Consider the following 20114-nt stretch of genomic DNA (forward strand, 5'->3'; position numbering starts at 1 on the left):
CAGAAAAATGCAAGGCCAGCACTTTCTGTGCAGCTTTCTCTACCTGTGTCTCTGCCTCTCTCCCCAGGTCTGGCACAGAGTGGATCTGTGCAATGGGGAGTTCCTGGTGGAAAAGGGCAGTGTCATGATTCCTAATGACACACCAGTGTGATATTAATAGCAGGAAAAGGGAGGTGAGGTCAAAGATGAGAAGGAAGAAATACAATCATCCTCTTTTGTACCAGCCTGTCTGGTGCCTTGCAATGGGTGTAAAACTAACACACTGCTGTGAACCTGCTGTTAAATTGGCTGGATTTGCCCTCTGTGCCTTCACAAGATATTGGGAAGTTGCTTATGCTGTTTCTGCCAGTAAGCTGATGTATTTGTTCTGTTAAAAGCTTTTTTAAAAAAAATATAATTAGAATACATAAAACATTGATACATGTTAATCCCAAAGGAACGAATTTAAAGACAATGTTATTGTGTTAGAGCCAAGTATTTTCATTGAACTGGTATACTCAGTTCTTCAAAGAAAGTAACTCTGAGTATGGCTTTGTTTGCAGAAAGATTGGTGTTCTGCCATGGTCTTGGGTACAGGAAGGGTCAGTCACAAGCATAAAAAGATTTATCTGTTTCTATAATCCTTCCTTGTTTAGCTGTTGAAGTCATTGCAGAGGGATGACTGTGCTGTGGACCTCAACAGAAAGAAATACTTCTGAGACAGGATAATCAGAAATAGACAAAAGGTGAGAATAATAGAAAATAAAAGTAATTATAGGGAATAATACAGGATGCACCTTTTTATCCAGGTTTGATTTCCCACCGACATTAAATCAGCTATTTATTTTGCTTTCAACCATATCTATTTTTTTTGAAGCATGCAAACCTTTCAGAAGTAATTGAAATTAAGAAGTTTGGAAAGCTCAAAAACTGATAAGCAAAGTGCTTTTGACCTGTTTTCCTATGTCCACAGGGTTGCCTAGTAAATAGCAGCAGATGGACAGACAGAGAGATAGTTTGTGAAACACAGGAACAAAAAAAGTAAGACTTGCCTTTGGAGGAGTGGAAACAAACTCCCTCCACGGACTTCAGAGTTGCAAACAAGTGTGTTTCTTTTTGTTGTGATTAATGGCTCATTCTTTCAATGTGCTCCATGAACTGGTCAAGAATTGGCAAGTGATAAAATGTTATTCAGTTATCCACTGCCAAAACATATGACTGTTAATGAAAGGTAACCCTTGAGATAAATAACTAAGTGGCTGTCCATGCTGCTTGGGGAGAACTCAAACATTTCTTCCTCATCAACTTTGACTTTTCAGAATAAGCTGCCAGCATGGTGCTTGCTGAGTCCTTGCTCAAGCTGTGATGGCAACTTTCTATCAGGGTGATCTCTGCGTCTTTCCAGATGCTTTATTAGAATTATCTGGGACGAGGAAACTGCCTGAGCACAGTGTTACTGCTACTGTCCTGCTGGCCTCGCTAGGTGCTGATCTGCGCCATGGCAACAGTCATGTTGTCTCTATTGCTTTCAACTTTTTCATACTCTTGCTGTGCTTTCTTTTGATTTTCTGACACATGCTGTCACTTAGTAATAATAAAGCTGTCAATGGTATCAACAGCCGATGTTTTAACATGTGATCAAGAAGCCTGACAACAGCAAAGAGGGTGCCAAATTACTAGTGGCAGGTTAATTTATTCAAAGTACACTGAAAATTATTTCTGTTCTTGTTATATGCAGATGATACCCAGCAAGGCCAGTGCCTGCAAGACGGGATGCAGGATGCAGGATTCAGCATGCAGGAATTCTGTTAAGTAAGTGATTTAGCTACAAGCCAAGCTAATAGGTAAAAGCCATTTGCTAAATATCCTGAGGCAGAGCCTGTAAGAATGTGTTGGAATTACTATTTATTTGAATAGGCTATGAATCAAATTTTCAGTTCCCGATCCATATTCCTAGGTGGTCTCAGCAAATAGATAAGCTGTTTCAGAAGAGCCTGGCTCAGCAGCAGGCTTTCCTGGGAAGACTCATTTCCAGAGGATGCTGGGTGCTGCTTTGTGCTGAAACATACAACACTGCTTGTTTTAAGGAATATTTTTCCAATCTGCTACAAGCAGATCTGTTACTAAGGAGTCCCTAGGAAACAGTTCATTGGAGAGAATTATTTTGCTTCAGTACATTAGAATTGTAGCTGTAATTTTTGTTGTATGGTGTTTTTTTGTTTTTTACCTTTTTTTTTAAAAAAAATTTATCAGCGATTTTAAGTCTGTCTTTTGTGTTCAGCAAACACATAGAGCGTCTAATTTACAGAAAGGAGAGTTCATCACTTTCTGAAACAGAGGCATTGTCAGATATCTCCAAAATGAGGCATTCAAATCCACTAGTCACTTAAAATATCTAGAAAAACATGCTTATGAGATGCCACACAATTTGAAACATTTTATATATTGCTTGAAGATTAACAGGGGATTTTTCCTGAGACTGGATTGCAATCATCAGAATAATAAAGTATAGTTGTCTGTAGTTTGTGCAGGAGGTCCTGAGTAGCCTTCATTGATATTTTAACACCCCTTTGCTTAACACCTCTTTGTCACCAAGGAGGGCAAACACTGTGGACACCAATGGTTTTCAACTGAAATGAAAGCCAAAACATAGATTACATTTTGAAACATAGTAAATTTTATTTCTGTAAATTTTTTTAGAGCCAAGAGGATACAAGAGAGCAAGAATAGTATGGAAAACGAGGCTATCCAGAACAAGATTGGATGATTAAAAAAAAAAACAATTTAGTAATCTTTATGCTTCAATGCATAGGCCAGTGACAGGGCGTAGGAAGGCTGAGTATTTCATCATTCTGTTTCCTCTGAAGCATCAGGTAATTAATTAAATTGGACTGATTTGTTCTACTGTGTCAATCTCTATGTTCATGTGACAGATAAAGACTGTGCATAGCAAATCATGCATTTAAAAATCAACTTGATGATTTAAAATAAATTATTTTCACCTTTTATTCTCTTCTACTCTTTTGTGATTCTCTTAATACTGTCCTAAACAATGTCAAGGATTTCCCAGGATTTTCTCCATGACCTAGTCCTTCCAAGACATGTTTCTGTGTCTTGGCTAAGGTCAGCTGCAGATGGGCCATGTCTGCGCGGCTGGAGATCAGGCGCTGCAGCAGCATTGGTGAATCTGGCTTCAGCTCAGCTCATCCTGACCTTTCTTTATGCTGTATCTTAACCAGGCAGAATGACTGCTTGTTTCTGATTCTTTGTGGTGCGTTCTGACATTCAGAGGACTGTGGGTAGGGTGTGCAGCAGCAGAGCTCAGGCTGTGCTGTCTGACCCTGTACATTTCTCAATACGCTTTGCTCATCTACCCACCATACTGCTACGCATGTCCTAGCTCTTATCCTACCAAATCCCAGCTGACATTGTTTTGCATGCCTGCTGGCAGGGACATGGTTATTTTTGTTCCGTTTACAACAGTGAACAATTCTGCCTTTGATTACAATTTTTGGAGGCTATTCACAATTAATTTCTCTTTTCACTTTAGGTATTCCTTGGGCTGAAGTTAAATCATTAGTATGAGGAGAAGATGCAGATCTATGCTCTTGTCTCCCCTTCTTCCAGAGAAAATACTCCAGCTGGTAATGCACCTTCTCCTGGAGACCTGACATGAGTTTAGTTCTCTGAGAATATTAGTTCCGTTTTAGAGGACCTTCATTCCTCCTGGTCTGACAAACCATTTGTTTCATAAATCCTGTAACTTCTGACTGGTGACAATGGTATATTGCAAGCTGACAGCTTCTTCTCTGCACCCTTTCTTCTTCTGTTTTCAAAAACTCACCATGTGCAATTCACGGGACCATATCAATGATTTTTCCATGAAAAAGAGAATTACAGAGGAGTTAAAAAAAATCTCAAACTATCAAAATCTCAGGTTTTCAAAGGTGATTTGCAAACATATAATCTAAGTCTTCCTGAAAGGTTTATAAAGGTCTAGGACCTCTAAAGGTCAAGGACTTTGACATTTGACTGATGCTTTTGAAAATTGTGTGCATCGTGACTGTAAGGAAACATGACTGGACAGGTCTTTTGCTATTAGCAATATTTTTTGCTTTGTGGCTAGCTATATTTTTGTTTTAAGAACTGAGAGATGGCAGTGCCTGAGGAAGAACAAGTCCTCTGAACAAACATGAAGAAGTTCACTAAGGTCGCATAGTCAAACAACAATGGAAGGCAATAATATTGATCAGTTAAATAAGGTGTTAAAGAGTTTTAGTTGGTAGGTATCGCAAACTTAACACCAGTATTGTGTTGTTCAAAGCACACATATTAAAATCTACTAAATTCAGCAATAATTCACAGGGCCATAATATGACAGACAGGAATTTATCATGAAGTTGTGGTGACCTGTTTGGGTTCTCCTGATGATATTCAGAGACTATGACATGACAAGCCTTTCAGAAGAGATGGAGAGTAGCAGACAGAGGTGGGGCATCTGGGAATTGGTATTTAATTTGTTTCTTCAAGATCAGACTTCTGTGCCATGTATGAGCAAAGTGATATTAAAAAAAAGTAATCTCTAATTACAGTAACTTATTAAATTTTAATGAAAAATTATGCTTTATTTAACTGCTCCTATGAAGTTTATACTGCATTCATTTGAGGTAATTTTCCTATTGTCTCCTTGATCTGGAAAAAGATATCTCCAAAATAGCAGGATAGTTAATCTGAAAGAAAAGAGATCAAAGCATTCCTTTTAATTGCTTTAAATGGACATGAGAAAACAATGAAGTCTGTTCCTCCTCTTCTTTATTCTTTTAATCTGTCATTTTAAGGATTTTAGTACACTGTTTTCCAGCTGATATGAGCCTGCAAATCCAGTTCATAATGATATTAATTGCTGGCAATCATTATGAGGAGAATACACCTCTGTATTGCACCATACTGTTGGGTTCAGCTTTGCTATCTAGTCATCTGAAAGGTATGATATGGTTTAAGCTAGTTATCAAGGCTTTCTCATTCCCTGTTCTGGAGAGAGGTGGGCACCTCCAAGGAGTGAATCATCCCATTGTAAGACAGGTCCTTGATTTTACCTGGTCTCATTTTTTCTTTAGTTTTCCACAAAAAGTAATGACACTTCAGCAGATGCATCAAGTTGGTTGAGTCAGGAGAGCTCTTACTACAAAACACAGGAGGCTATGGTAAGATCATGGACCCCAGTTTACTGGGATCCTAAATCAGAGCCTGCCTTTGGAGCAATACAGATGAACTGTTGGGAATGTAAACAGATTTCTAACTGGTTTCCACTGGAACAGAACTGAAATCCAGCCATCTTTGAGGATGTTTTCATTTCAACAGACTGACAAAATCTGAAGAAAATTGTTCCACCAGGACTTTTTAAATGTGTAGCTTTAAATACATGAATGGATTGGAATTCAGGATATTTGGTTGAATTCAGCTTCCAGCTTTGTGGCTGTGAGACTGGATGAGTAATGTCACCTCTGTGTTTTGATCTTTCTGTTCTTTAACTGTGTTGGCCTCTCTTTGGTGATCGCCTCCACTGTGCTTGCATGAGGTACCATTGCAGTACAACCAGGAATAATATGCATGTATTAAGTCAGTCTGCTGCTACATTGTATAATTTGTTATGCAGGCTGACAAATACTTTTCCATTTTACACTTAATGAAGTATTCATTTAAAATAAGTGTCAGTGTAATTCAATACATTATTTCTTCATTAAAGAAAAGCTGTAAGCTATTCTTTTTATTCTATCAGCATTAATGTTGTCTGAATACTTAGTCTAAACTTGCTTTCCTACAGTGATGTGCATTTGCATGAGCAACATTACAATACCTAGTGATCATTATGCATCCTCTATAAATTGAAAATATAGCCAAACCCTAAAGCACAGTAAGTGCTGGTGGGATAAGCGAAACAACATCCGTCTATTAACAGCAGACAAAGAATCAACCTGGTGGCCAGCTGGCTGGAAAGAAGCTTGACAGAGAATCTGACTGGACATGGAACTGAGCAACCTGCTGTAGGTGGCCCTGCTTTGATCAGGGGCTTAGACTAGGCGATCTACAGACGACCCTTCCAACTTCAGCTATTCTGTGATCCTGTGATTATTAGGATCTCATTCACTATAAATACAGTAGAAAAATGGTATATAAGCATTATCATATGGTTATTATATTCACCTCTGGATGTTTTATCTAAACCTAGGCATAAGAACCCTAAAGTATCTGCCCACCTTGGTTTTAGTTCAGTAACAGTCGTAACAGAATACTTTTCAGAAGTTTTTATTTGGAGGTTTTTCTCCAGACTAATGCTCAATAACAACCTAAAATGGACAGGCAGAAGTGAAGCCTAATTATGTATTTGTAGTTAATATTGTCTGCTTCCACTAAGCCTGTGAAGCAAATAAAAGCCCAATTAGAAATGGAATTCCCTTACTACAGGAGAAGCCATTAAACATAACCTGTAACTATAAGAACTGATGCCAGTGTTAGCACAGTGCCTTGGAGATAATAATTATTACGAATTCTTTTTCTTATATTTCACTTGCCTTGTTGTCCTGGTTTAACCAGGATAGGGTTAAGTTTCCCCAGCAGTGGGGGGGAGCTCTAGCCGGGTTATTCAGATACCATGCGGATGTCACATCCTGGCAGGTCACATTTTCCTGGCGCGGAGCGCGGTGCACTCGTGGTTTTGTACATCGTGCTTCAAACTGCTGTATTTGGTAGCTATTTTGCTCTGTTCATTGCTATCACTATTACTGTTATTGTTATTGCTGTTGTTTGTTGTGTTGCTATTGCATTGTTGTATTAAACCTTTCCTTATTTCAGTCTTGGGGCTTTGTATTTCACTCCCTTTGTGGGGGAGGGGCAGCGGCCGCGTGGTCTCAGACCCCGGCAGAGGCTAAACCATTACACTTGTACATGGTTACTTCACTAAAATAGGCTAATTCTGTCTTCTCGCACATGGGTATCACTGCTTTCCCCCACTACTTCACACTGGAATAATTCCACTGCTAATACGGATTCACTCTTACTTTGTGCTACATATACAAAAGGAACATCAAAATACTCATGAAACTGTTATTCTCTTCAGCTTCAAGAGATACTTAATTTTTCTTCAGGAGTAAAAAAACCTGTACTTTGTTCCATATGTGCAGCTCTTACTGCAGTGTCGAGGCCTTCAGTCATATAAAATTTAGCCCAAGGTGTATTCTGCCATCAGGAGATGACATGTCTTTTCATTTTCACAGTAACATGCAGCCTGTTGCAAGATGAAATATTTCTGACACAAAATTTTTTTGAATGAAGCAGGGATATGTTTTGAATTCTGTTCAGCACTGAACATAGCATTCCTTATAACCCATTTAGGCTCTCAAACTTAAAGAATGAGTAGGTTTTGCATAGCTTTGGGCACAAGGGTAAATTTCATGCAGCCTGACTGTCCTCCAACTCAGCTTTGTCCCTGGATCATTTCTGTTCACAACCAGAAGTGGTTTCTCTTCATGCCTTTATGAGAATCCTCCCTGTTAGTATCATTACCTGTCTCATAGGTGAGGATGTACCCTTTTGACACTGACTGTGTTCACGCTCCTTTAATGCCCTGTGTAAAAATGCATGTATATATCTGCATATATATTTTATAACTTCAAAATTACAAGACAAATCCATAGTTCTGTTGCAAAGTAAAGGAAGGTAAAACTAGTATTTCTAGTAATTTCTGTAGTCTGATCCAACCCATTTCTCTGTGAAAGTGTCTCTGCCCTATTGGGGAGCCCTGTGGACAGCAGAGACCCTGTGCAGATGCGTGAAGCTGTCTGATGCATCTGCAACTTTTCTTGCTGGAACTAATGGCAATGCAGCAAACCTGGCAATCAGGGTAGGTGGATTATCAGTTGCTTAGTCTTGCCTCCACTGAAGGCAGAACCGAAATTAATTTTGATATAATTATTTTTCCCTTATCTGTGTTTCTGCCTATGGACCCACATAGACTGTTCAGGTTTACGCAGGCAAATGGTCCAACATCAACAATATATAAATTAAAGCCAGAAGGGGCCATCCTCTAGTTTGACCTTTTCATACAGTAAGTCATAGGATTTTGCTGACTTCATGTATGTCTGATCTAGAGCAACATTTTTGGAAAAGTGATCAATCCCAATTTTCAAATATTCATCGAGAAGGACTCCACTGTAACCCCTAGGGAGCCATTCCTATGGGTAATTCCTTCAACTTCCACCTATTGGATCCTCATTACTTGTGGTTTTTTCGGCATAATGAAAAAAGTAGAAGGAACTGTCAAAGAACCCCCTTATGACATTTTCTGAGGTATTAAAAAATGATGATCTAATCTCTCTAAAATGTCCTTCTTGGAAAATTGAGAGATTAAGCTTTTATCAGTTTGGCAGCTTTTAGTCCACATAATACATGCCACGTTGATATCGTGTGCTTATATTTTGTTTAAAATGTCATGCAGTCTTAAGTCAACTTGCTTACATAAGTCTGCTGTTATTACATCAACACTAGTCTTTTTATCATCCAAATATATAATCCCGTGAAAAAATTTCTTTCAGCTGTTTCACCAAATCTGTTTTCTATAAATCCACATTGATATTCGAAGACTGCATTAACTTCTGTCGTTCTGTATTAACTGAGTGTATGTCACATGCATTCTTATTTTTCTGGGGATCAATGTCAAGCTGACAAGCTTGTAAGTGCACAGGTCACACTAGTTCAGCACTATTTCTCTGAATATCAAGACCTTTTAAAAGAACCTAGGTTTTTTAATGTCCACATTTCTTAAGGACTGAATCAAAAACCTCAGCATGAATGATCCAAAAAACACCTGGGCTGCACTCACATGTGCAGTTTAGGCAGATATGCTTAAATAAATGTTTAACTTCAGTAACTGCTGATTGGCATTGTCACTTCTTTCTCTGTTGAAATGGAAGTATTTTGTCATCATTTGATACCAATACATTTTGTTAACCAAAGAAGAATGGAAACATTTATTGAACACTTTTGCCTAGTTTTCATAATTGCCCAGGACTAACATTTATATACAGTACAGGAATTTAATTATTTGTAAAGTTTGTGTTATACCTGAGATGCTTAAAACCCAGCATATTATTCCTAAGTCTGAAGCTCATGGAAGTTTCTTTGTGGCTTTGCTTTCCTCTTTAATTTTCTTAAATTTCTGTTTTTTAATGTGAATATGCTGATTTGCGTTGCTACCATTATCTCTGCTTTATTTTCTCTTTAAGCCAGGCTGATTTTCTTATCAGCTAGGCCTTATTTTTCATTAGGGCATTGGCCATTTGGGCACCTAGGGAAGTGTTCTAAACTCCTGTCAATGGTCATTCATGTCTTCCTACTTAAATTCGTTCTCAACCAATTTAGTGCATAACAATCTTTGGCTTTGTGAAACTAGCCCTTTCAAGATTCCAAGTTTAGTGGTCAAGACATTGGTATATGAACTGTAATCAATGCACAAACACTTTTTCTGGAGCAGCCACTTCAGTTGGAGCAACCTTTTCTATAATCAGCTTTATCTTTGGTGTCAAGATGAAGCCTAATATAGATTTTTTTTTCCACATTTTCCGTGAGTTAGCGAAGTGAGATACATATTTTTAGAAATTTTAGGCATCACTTAGTACTGGCAGCATAAAAAATTGAGTGCATGTCACTCAAATCAAAGGGAATATGAATTTCTAATTGAAAACTATTTGTTTCGGAGCCATCACAGCTACAAGGACAGGTAGTGTCATTTTTTAACACAAAGTGTGGAATTTATGCGACCAAATATAATGTTGACCCTGTAGATGCTTGCATCTGCTCTACTTACCGCCATCTTGCCTCCTTTGTAGCCAGCAAACAGGCACATTCAGTCCACACTCTTTTCATCCTAAATATGAAGTGGGTGAGGGGAATCATGCCTTAAAAGCAGCTGTGTCTCTGCCCTTGGCCACCAAATGAGCTGAATTCAGCACAGAGGAATTTCACCTAGAGCATCATTCCCTGTTTGGAGATCTTGGCCCATTCCACCAAACCATGGCAGGTTTTTGTTTACAGTGCAGGTGCTTACCATGGAAATACGCTGGTATAACTGTACTGTACCAGGAGGGATTTTTGTTGCTTCAACTTTACCAGGATTGCTGAAGCACTAATTTCTGCACATGCACTGAAGATTTGACAATTTGTACTCCAGCACATGATGAAGTTCAGACTTCTCCCAACACTGTAACTAACTACACCAGCATGCCCTGATATTTACTGGAGTTTTAGTTACTAGAGTTTTAGGCTATGTCTTCACTGCTAATTAAGAAGAATAAAATTTTGCTTTAGAAGACGTTAATGAACAAAGACAGTCTACCATTATACACGTGAATCCTCAGCCCCTACCCTTCTTTCTGGGTAAAGGACTGGTTTTAACTAGAATTAATTAAATAACTCTATCTGAAATTTCTGTGAAGAGAAGTTAGTCTGCAGTTTTTATTGTCTAATCAGGTTGAGACAGAGTTAGGCTCTTCTAATTATCTTCCGTGGTAAAGATAATTGTTTCATTAGGAGAGGGTCCCTGTATGCAGCTGGTTTGCAAAGCAGAGGGCTGGGTGGGATGTGTCTGCTTTCTCCACTAGAAAAAGTAGCAAGAAGATGCCACTGTCATCAGAAAAAGCAACACTATGGATATAAGGTGTCAGTAATCTGTATTACCGATATAGAATCTGTTCAGATTAACAGATAGGTGATCACACATTTCCATGGGCTTTATAACAGTTGATGAACGTTGTAGGGCTTGAAAGGCCTCCAGAATCTATATCTTGACTTCATATTATTAAGAGGCTTTGAGTGAACTTTTCATCTCTGTATCTGAGTAAATCTACTAAATCTAAAGAGATACACAGTACATTTTAACCTAAAGGTGGTCCTACTACTAAAGAGATACACAGTACATTTTACACGATGCTCCATTTGGTGTGGTTAAAGACTGTGCTTGTTTCATGCTCATTACTTCGCTCTGCTGAACTGGCTATCCAAAGGTACAAGGCTGAGTCACTCCAGCCTTTCCTTTGCTCAAAGGGAATTTTCTTTTCCTAATCCTTTTGTATGTGGTGCTTTTCAATGCACTGCATGGTTATCCCTAGTGTTCATGCACACGGGTCTGGAAAAAGTCCCGCTGTTAATTGTTAAAAACAAAGTTACAGTTAATCTTAATATTTCAGCTTCCCATATTGGCTGTTACCAGACAATAAAATCCCTCTTGTTCCTTTCACCTACTCTGACAAAGCGGGCTTTCATGTAACACCCGGAGCAGTAAATGGGTTAGACTTGCCTTCCAAAATCCACAGCCCTGTAGGTGGATTCTTCCTAAAGACTTTGATCTTTGTGGAGCAGCACTATAAGATGGTACAGTCTGTTCCTTACAGACTATTTGAGATAATAAATAATTCAAGAAGAGCTCAGGGCCTACAGATTTACCAACTTTCCATATCCCATTGAAATCAATGGGACTACTGACTGGAGGAAAGTTTGCTTCCTTTGGCAGACCATGGTGGCTTTGAATTGCTGAAGGGTTGCCTCCTCTGGACTGAATTTCTGTGTAGTCTGTGCCATGCTCCTAGTCTCCATTTCCAGCTGGCTTCTCCCGATCTGGATCCTTGTACTATGTTCCTCATGCCCTGTGCTGTAATTGCTGCCTTATTTCTTTTTTGTTGTCTTCATCTCCTTCTTGCCCCGTAATTCAAATTTTCTTGCTGGAGCCCTTGCTGCAATGATCAGCCCCATACCTGCCTCTCCTTACCTTGTACAAGGAGCCTGGCCCATAATGGAGCTGGGAGAAGCCACATTGTGTCACTGCGATGCAGAGATGGGGTCGAGGGGGGACAAGAAGGGGCTGAAGCAATTGACACATCTAAGCTGGGAGCATGTAACTTGTAAAATTGGACCCAGCAGGTAAATGTTGCACTCAGCAGCTCTGTATGCCCTGAAGGAAAATGTGGCCCTGTGCAGTGCAGGAAGAGCCAAAGAGGGCAAAACCTTCATCTCTCTGCTTGCTTGTATCTACTAAGTTGTACTGGTAGAGAATGACAGAGCTTGATGCACAGAAATTAGTAATTGTGGTGTTCCTGAGAAGAGTCCCATGGCCAATCCGGCCATTTTGTTGATAAAGGAAAGTTATATTTTACTTGCTTTCATGGTCAGTTTGGCAGCAACTCATTGTCTCAAGAAACCCATGAAGATTGAATCACAAATTTGCTGTGGATGAGTAATAACTGGCTAATGTCTAGTTCTTATACAATTTTGTTTCTTCTTAGGTTGAAAGTGCTTTACAGAGATGGCCATTTAAATCCATTTATAGAGAAGAGGTCCAAGACACAGGGCAGTGAAGTGACTTTTGTTGAGCCCACAAGCTGTCCCAGAGGAAATCCACATCTGTGAGTCTCAGCGCAGTGTCCTGCTCACATCGCTCTCTCTTTCAGCCTGTCTTTATTTATCTGGCAGTTGTATCAGACCTTTTTACATTTTCTTGCACATTACCATAATTACAGGGCTTTTTCTTACCTTTACTGTTGCCTGTGCTGATTTGGAATCCAATTAAAACAGAGTTGAAAGCAACTTCTTGTGGCTTTCTAGATAGTTGTCATCACCTCCCTGCCTTCCCAAACAGGGAACTGAAGGAAAAGGCTTTAGATGTCCTATTCTTAGTAGCTATTGAAAAATGTCAGGAACACCACTGAGCTGTCTATGATAACAGGCTTCTTACACCAGCCCACACATGGAGAAATTTTCAGTACTGTGATTTCTGTAAGAGTATAGCTGTTTAAGCAAATATCTCAGCTGGTATAAAACTAACCTGGCCTGTGCAAAATGACATTTAACAAAGGTAATATGTGCAGCTATAACTGTGGTAATACTTCATAGAATCATAGAATCATAGAATCATAGAATGGTTTGGGTTGGAAGGGACCTCAAAGATTGTCTAGTTCCAACCCCCCTGCTATAGTCAGGGACACCTCCCACTAAATCAAGTTGCGCAAGGCTCCATCCAACCTGGCTCTGAACACTTCCAGGGATGAAGCATCCACAACCTCCTTGGGTAACCTGTTCCAGTGCCTCACCACCCTCACAGTAAAAAACTTCTTCCTTATATTTAGTCTAAACCTCCCCTCCCTCAGCTTCCACCCATTACCCCTCATCCTATCATTACAGTCCCTTGTAAAAAGTCCCTCCTCAGCCTTCTTGTAGGCACCCTTCAGGTACTCGTAGGCTACTATGAGGTCTCCCCGGAGCTTTCTCTTTTCCAGGCTGAACAAGCCCAACTCTCTCAGCCTGTCCTCATAGGAGAGGTATTCCAGCCCTCTGAACATCTTGGTAGCCCTCCTCTGGACTCGTTCTAATAGTTCTATAACCTTCTTGTGTTGGGGGCTCCAGAGCTGGACACAGTACTCCAGGTGGGGTCTCAAAAGGGCAGAGTGGAGGGGCAGAATCACCTCCCTCGACCTACTGACCACACTCCTTTTGATGTAGCCCAGAATCTGGTTGGCTTTTTGGGCTGCAAATGCACATTGTGGGCTCATGTTGATCTTATCATCCACCAACACCCAAGTGCTTCTCCCCAGGGCTTTTCTCAATCAACTCATTACCCTGCTTGGGATTGCCCCGGCCCAGGTGCAGGACCTTACACTTGGCCTTGCTGAACTTCATGAGGTTGGCCTGAGCCCACCTCTCCAGCCTGTCCAGGTCCCTCCAGGTGGCATCCCTTCCCTCACTCCATTATGTCAACCAAACCACACAGCTTGGTGTCATTGGCAAACTTGCTGAGGCTGCACTCCATCCCACTATCCATATTGCCAACAAAGATATTAAACAGTACTGGTCCCAGTACCGATCTTTGAGGGATACCACTTGTCACCAGTCTCAGCTGAAAGCCTTCATTTTCCTAGAATTCAAGGCTGATGCAGCTGGACAGATAATAACTTTTCTTTACATAAACAAGTAACCTATTCTTAATGCAGATGTATTTGAATTTTACCAGTACTTGGATTTTAAAAATTTGACAGTATTTCATAAATATAACATTAACACTCATGCCATTGCCACTGACATAGGCAAGGCATAGTAAGAAGAGCAATTATTTGTTTCCTTAATGAATTCATTTTTGGAATGAAGCTCTCCTGTTGTAACTAGTGCATCATCATTTAAGATAAAAGGTGAAAATAAGGAGATTGTAGATATATGTAGGGAGGATCTGAGCTGGATAATTACACTGATTTGAGCTTGAAATCAGCCAAACGTTGCCTTGCCTTGCCTTGTCTTCTTTGCTATGCTGCGCTATGCTGTGCTGTGCTATGTTATGTGCATATGCTATGCTAATCTCTTAACAGCACAGCACCTCCTAGCAGTGAATTCTTTGACATGACTAATATGTAACATGCTTTTTCTGTTCCTTTCCAATTGAAGAAAATCTTCCAGGTAGTGGTTTAATTTTGAATGTCTAAAAGAGATACATCAATATGCATGAGTGTGGCTCTTCTTAGAGCAGATGGGGTCAAAGAAATGTGCTCTGCCCTGGGAGTATCAGGCAGAGAGGTTGGGCACTGTCTTTAGTTTCAGTGGAAGTGCACCTCAATGTTTAGTACTGTCTCCCAAGGAAGTCTGGTTTTTTTTTTTTTTTCCCTGTCCAGAGAAGTTTCTAGTCTTACCTTAGTAAGTTTTATTGTGCTGCAGACATGAAGTGTCAGCTGGAGACTTCATCTAGAAGAGGTGCAGGCTGCAGTGTGCCTTAGAGACCTACGTGAGATCTTGATTTCAGATTCATTACTCAGGGAGAGCCTAGGAGAGGCAGTGTGGGACAGTGAGGATAGTTTGATTTGGTTCTTAGAGCTATCATGGCTGAGGATATCTTAGATGTGAAGCTTGTGTGCTAACTGGAATCTGCCAAGTCCTGAAACAGTCACATCCAATGTATTTTTTATTTAACACACCTCATTATCAATATTGCTAATATTGTTACTATTATATTGCAGTCCAACAAGGAGGTAACAAAGCCAGATCATAGCTTGCAGGGAATGGAATCTTCTAACCAATCACAGAAAATTAAGTGATTTGGGACCTCTGACGCTTTCTTGTTTTCAGGAAGTCAAGTTTTCATTTCTTGCAGCACAATATGATCATACTGAGTTTCTGGAAAATTGAGAGTGGAATATGTTTTAGCTTTAAAAGGAATTTACTATTGATATTGCATAGTTTTCACCACAGAAACTGGAAAAATATGAACTGGATGGAACAAAAAAAAAGAACAATCATCCTTATATTTCATCATGAAAATACTTTATGTGTATCAAATAACTTTGCTACTTGAATGAAGGTAAACAACTGCTTAAAATAAGTGTTAGTAGAAACCACAAATCCAGAACAGCAGCCATGCTGTTCTTCTTGGTACAAGTGTTACATTTGCAGTGCATGGTAGGACTGGAGAATTTGGCACAGACTTTGTGTATCTGGAAGAGCGTATGTGGAAACATGCTACAGAGAGCAAAGTGTCAAGCAGCACAATTCAGCTCATTTCCAATTGCTGCAGTAAGTTCAAACCTTGGAGCTGAAAATACTGCTCCTGCAGTGCTCAGAATTGTTTCCTCCGAAAGATGAAAGGCAATGTTCAGGTTTTGGAAATTTCTTGAATTAGCTTAAGTAGTTTTGAAAGCTGAAATTATGAAATTCCCAAAGGCTCTGTAGCAGTTAGATCAAATTCAGTCTTCTTGATAAAACTCAGCATCTAATTTTCACTGGGAGGGACAGATTGTAGAAATGGAAATGTTTTGCTGTGATGAATTGATCTATCAGATTGTCCTGTCTGTAGCAGAGTTTTCTAAGTGCTTTTGTCCAACCGTATATTCAGTGCTACAAGAGAAAGATCTTCCACAAGTTTCTCTGACATGCTATTCCAGTGTAATGAGCTTTCCAATTAGTTAATACTTGCTAATATTCAGGCTCCATTTTTCTTTCCAAATCCATATGGTGATAATCCTAGCTTTATGACCTATGGCGCAAGCTTACTGAGAACTTCAGGGCTATTAATAGAGCTGGTCAAAATGCAGAATGCCCATCCGTGGGGATTTTTCCTCACTGTAGTACTTGTCTTTGCTCTGAGCTTGGAACTGCAGAAATTCTGAACATACCTTATTATACATAACATAAAATAAAATATTAAATTCATTTTATATTGTTTTGAAACAAGCCCTTTGACTTCCAAAGGGCTGATTTTGTCTTGTTTGGGCACCTGCTTGACAGGATCCCTTGGGAGACGGTCCTGAAAGGTATAGGGGTCCAGGAAGGCTGGGCACTCTTTAAGAAGGAGGTCTTAATGGCTCAGGAGCAGGCGGTCCCCAGGTGCTGTAAGAGAAGCCGGCGACAGAGAAGACCACCCAGGCTAAACAGGGAGCTTTGGCTGCAACTCAGGGAGAAGAGGAGAGTTTACAGCTTTTGGAAGAAGGGGCTAGCGACTCACAAAGGTGCTGTGAGGCTATGCAGGGCGGAAATCAGGAGGTCTAAAGCCCAGCTGGAAATTAATCTGGCTTCAGCAATCAAGGACAACAAGAAATGTTTCTATAAGTATGTGAGCAGCAAAAGAAAGACCAGGGAGAGCCTCCATCCCCTGCTAGACACAGGAGGAAATGTGGTAACAAGTGATGAGGAAAAGGCTGAGGTGCTTAATGCCTTCTTTGCCTCAATCTTCAATAGCAAGACTAGCTGTATTGAGGGAATCCAGCCTCCTCAGTCAGAAGACAGAGACTGGGAGAATGACCCCCCCAACATTCCAGGAGGAGATAGTCAGTGACCTACTGCATCACATAGACACACACAAATCTATGGGACTGGATTGGATACACCCGAGGGTGCTGAAGGAGCTGGCTGGGGTGCTCGCCAAGCCGCTTTCCATCATTTACCAGCAGTCCTGGCTGACCGGGGAGGTCCCAACAGATTGGAAACTGGCCAATGTGACACCCATATATAAGAAGGGTAGGAAGGATGATCCGAGAAGTTACAGGCCTGTCAGCTTGACTTCAGTGCCCGGGAAGCTGATGGAGCAGCTCATCCTGAGTACCATCACACAACACGTGCGGGACAACCAGATGATCAGGCCCAGTCAGCATGGGTTTATGAAAGGCAGGTCCTGCTTGACAAACCTGATCTCCTTCTATGACAGGGCGACCTGCTTATTGGATGAGGGAAAGGCTGTGCATGTTGTCTACCTCAACTTTAGTAAGGCCTTGGACACCATTTCCCACAGCATTCTCCTGGTGAAACTGACTGCTTGTGGCTTGGATGGTCACATGCTTCGCTGGGTAAAAAAACTGTCTGGATGGCCGGGCCCAAAGAGTTGTGGTGAATGGAGTTAAATCCAGTTGGTGGCCGGTCACGAGTGGTGTCCCCCAGGGTTCAGTTTTGGGGCCACTCCTGTTTAACATCTTTATTGATGATCTAGACGAGGGGATCGAGTGCACCCTCAGTAAGTTTGCAGATGGCACCAAGCTGGGTGGGAGTGTTGATCTGCTCAAGGGTAGGGAGGCTCTGCAGAGAGATCTGGACAGGCTGGAGCGATGGGCTAAGGCCAACTGTAGGAGTTTCAATAAGGCCAAATGCCGGGTGCTGCACTTGGGCCACAACAACCCCCAGCAGCGCTACAGGCTTGGGGAGGAGTGGCTGGAGAGCTGCCAGTCAGAGAGGGACCTGGGGGTGTTGATTGACAGCCAGCTGAATATGAGCCAGCAGTGTGCCCAGGTGGCCAAGAAGGCCAATAGTATCCTGGCTTGCATCAGAAATAGCGTGGCCAGCAGGGACAGGGAAGTGATCTTACCCCTGTACTCGGCACTGGTGAGGCCGCACCTCGATTCCTGTGTTCAGTTTTGGGCCCCTCACTACAAAAAGGACATTGAATTACTCGAGCGTGTCCAGAGAAGGGCAAGGAAGCTGGTGCAGGGTCTGGAGCACATGTCGTACGAGGAGCGGCTGAGGGAACTGGGGTTGTTTAGTCTGGAGAAGAGGAGGCTGAGGGGAGACCTCATCGCCCTCTACAACTACCTGAAAGGAGGTTGCAGAGAGCTGGGGATGAGCCTCTTTAACCAATAAGCAATAAGACAAGAGGTAATGGCCTCAAGTTGCGCCAGGGAAGGTTTAGCCTAGATATTAGGAAGCATTTCTTTACAGAACGGGTTGTTAGGTGTTGGAATGGGCTGCCCAGGGAGGTGGTGGAGTCCCCATCCCTGGAGGTGTTTAAGAGTCGGGTCGACACAGCGCTGAGGGATATGGTGTAGTTGGGAACTGTCAGTGTTAGGTTAATGGTTGGACTGGATGATCTTCAAGGTCTTTTTCAACCTAGACAATTCTGTGATTCTGTGAAACATCCTATTTTTTGTCTGTAAATTACATGGTTTCCCCTTCTTGTTTTAATGAAACGTTGCTATATTCTGAATGAGAAAAAAGGATAAGCACTGTGTACTATAAAGAGGTGCAACTGTTTTCAGTATTGATGTCTTGGACCATTTTCCTCTATATTGAAAACATTTGATCCTAGCACAGGATATAGTTCTAAATGAGTGAGATTACATGAACAAATTTGGTTTCCTCAAAACATTTTTTTTTTTTCTGGTAGCAGCCTGTCCCTCAAGTTTTTGACCAGAATTTGTTACAACCAGAATTAGGATTCAAATCTCTCCCCTAAGCAAAGCATGTGTAACCTGGCAGGCCAGAGAAACATTATCCAGGTTTCTTCACCAGAAGTTGTGAATTTGAAGTCACTTCAGAAGCACTGTTTCTGCACATATTTTTTTATTTGTAGCTCTGAATCTGTAGGTAATCATAGCAGAAAATTGAAGCTAGCTCTGATTCCTGTCTGACTTACACTGCTGTTAATCAGTAATAACTTCACTGAAATCAATGCAGTTATAAACAGAGGTGATTGGTGAGGTGAGGTCTGGGTCCTTAAAACCAGAAGCTAAGTTAACTTACAAGGGTGCAATAATATCCTGGGCCATGAATTAGCAAAGAAGGTAGACCATGGCTTGGGGTTATGAAGGATGCACAGGTCTGATATCTACTGCTGTAAAAGGCTGCTGGGGATAATGGAGGTGTAAGAGTTGCTTTCAGCTGAAATGAAAATTCTGTTATATTGAATTTCTGTAATTTATATATTCTAGAGTGTGTATATAAATATGTAATATCTTCTCAGATATCTTCTGTTATGTTGAAAGCACATAGTTCATCCCTTTTTACTAGATTCCGGTAGGTTAAACAATATGCTAACATTGTCTCTAGAGTGTCTGATTACAATAAAAATCTGTTTGGTCCAGATGGGTGACCAAAGGGAGAATAATTTCCAGTTCAGCAGCTAACATATTAGTCAGCATTTTAAAATCCATGGTGAAATATGGGATGAGCAGAATGAATGCTACATATCTCACATCTTTGCTTTCTGCTGTCTGAGACATACCTACTGATGATCAGTGTAGCAGCTCAGAAGCTGTATAAGCTGTCTGTGAAGTGAGAGAAACAGCAACAGCGTTCAGTACTGATACATGATCTGTAAAGATTTTAAAAATTGCAAAGAAAATTATCAGTATCTGGAGACTTCCTCACTGGCCTAATATTTCTGTAGTTACTTTCATATTAAAAGGAGAAGGGAATATTCACAGTCATTCCTGTGAGAAGAGAATCAAATCTGCTTCCTACTGCATTTAGTGACATTTTCATAACAGATGTCAGTAAGACCAGGACTGACACCCATAGTCATTTGTATGGAAAACATCTACCTGTGAGGCCAGATTGACATAGTCTGTAATAAATTCCCCAAGTCCCCATTTAATTAATGAGTCCAACATTCATATAGAGATAATTGCATGTAACACATTATTTGTATACCATTAAATTAGACTGAGCCATTTTCATCTGAGAACAGGTTCCAAACATCTGCTTCTAGAAAGCATTATTATTGCTTGTTTGTACAGGACTAACCAGGTGCCAGCTGTTTTACCAGCAGATAGGAGCCAGGTCCTGGCTCCAAAAAGTTTACAAACTAAATTGCCTGCTTGAGGACTAAGGGGGATTGAGGTGAATGAAAG

General features: G+C 40.7%; 1 long non-coding RNA gene across 2 annotated transcripts in view; it reads left to right on the forward strand.

Moving 5' to 3' along the window:
* The first annotated feature begins 12322 nt into the window (after positions 1 to 12322).
* The window catches only part of LOC141940255 (uncharacterized), a 39337-nt gene continuing 31545 nt past the window's right edge, over positions 12323 to 20114 (forward strand). For both annotated transcript variants that reach the window (XR_012627935.1, XR_012627936.1), the window contains exon 1: positions 12323 to 12431. This is a non-coding gene — a long non-coding RNA (uncharacterized LOC141940255). The remainder of the gene's footprint in view (positions 12432 to 20114) is intronic.

This window comes from Strix uralensis, chromosome 2, assembly GCF_047716275.1.
Source record: "Strix uralensis isolate ZFMK-TIS-50842 chromosome 2, bStrUra1, whole genome shotgun sequence".
Classification (NCBI taxonomy): Eukaryota; Metazoa; Chordata; class Aves; order Strigiformes; family Strigidae; genus Strix; species Strix uralensis.